The sequence below is a fragment of the Geospiza fortis genome, unplaced genomic scaffold, assembly GCF_000277835.1.
Source record: "Geospiza fortis unplaced genomic scaffold, GeoFor_1.0 scaffold526, whole genome shotgun sequence".
Taxonomy (NCBI): domain Eukaryota; kingdom Metazoa; phylum Chordata; class Aves; order Passeriformes; family Thraupidae; genus Geospiza; species Geospiza fortis.
The window spans coordinates 38,556-40,162 of NW_005054804.1; positions in this window are offsets into that span (position 1 = coordinate 38,556).

The window sequence follows — 1,607 nt, forward strand, 5'->3', positions numbered from 1 at the left end:
GAGTGACCCCTGAGTGACCACTGAGTGACCCCTGAGTGACCACTGAGAGACCACTGAGTGACCACCGAGTGACCACTGAGTGACCCCTGAGTGACCACTGAGTGACCCCTGAGTGACCACCGAGTGACCACCGAGTGACCACCGAGTGACCCCTGAGTGACCCCTGAGTGACCACTGAGTGACCCCTGAGTGACCACTGAGAGACCACTGAGTGACCACCGAGTGACCACCGAGTGACCCCTGAGTGACCACTGAGTGACCCCTGAGTGACCACTGAGTGACCACTGAGTGACCACTGAGTGACCAGCAGCAACCCACCACAAAAAACCACAAAAACGTCCAAAATCTGGCACAAAAGTGACCCAAAAGTGACCCACAATGGCCTGAGCCTGTGGCCAGAGTGACCCCTGGGTGACCACTGAGTGACCACTGAGTGACCCCTGAGTGACCAATGAGTGAACAATGAGTGACCACTGAGTGAGCAATGAGTGACCAATGAGTGACCAATGAGTGAACAATGAGTGACCCCTGAGTGACCAATGAGTGACCACTGAGTGACCAATGAGTGGCCAGTGAATGACCACTAAGTGACCCCTGAGTGACCCCTGAGTGACCACTGACCAATGAGTGACCACTGAGTGACCACTGAGTGACCAGTGAATGACCATCAGCAACTGGCCCCAAAATGTCTTAAAGTGTCCCCAAAATGTCCCAAATCTCCCAAAAATGATCCCAAATGTGCCCAACTGTCCCCAAAATGTCCTGAAATGTCCCCAAATGTCCTCAAACAACCCCAAAAATGTCCCCAGATGTCCCCGAAAAGTCCCGAGTTGTGTCCCCAGATGTCCCCAAATTGACTCCAAATGGACCCAAAATGTCCCCAAACATCCCCAAAATGTCCCCAGGTGTCCCCAGGCTCACCCGTCCTGCCGAGGGTCCCTTGGCCATGGCCACCAGCGCCGCCCCCGCCACCATCAGCTGTGGACCAGTATAAACCAGTATAAACCAGTATAAACCAGTATAAACCAGTACGGACCAGTACGGACCAGTATGGAGCAGTAAGTCCAACCCCCCCCAGTATAAACCAGTATAGACCAGTAACCCCAAATTCCCTTTTTAGCCCTCCCAGTCCCTCCCAGTTCCCTCCCAGTTCCCTCCCAGTATAAACCAGTAACCCCAAATCCCTGTCCCAGTTTCCTCCCAGTCCATCCCAGTCTGTCCCAGTCCCTCCCAGTAACCCAAAACCTCAAACCAGTAACAAAAGCCCTCAAACCAGTATAAACCAGTTCCCCCCCAGTCCCTCCCAGTTTGTTCCAGTTCCCTCCCAGTCCCTCTCAATGAACTCCCAGCTCCCCCTGGCGGCGTCTTTGGGAACTGCAGCGTCCTCCCAATAACTCCCAGTCCCTCCCAGTTTAACCCAGTACATCCCAGTTTATCCCAGTATCTCCCAATCCCCTCCCAATCTCCTCCCAGTCCCCTCCCAGTCCCTCCCAGTCCCTCCCAGTCCATCCCAGTTCCCCCCCAGTCCCTCCCAGTATATCCCAGTGTATCCCAGTCCCTCCCAGTCCCTCCCAGTTTAACCCAGTCACTCACTGCTGCCGCCCCCC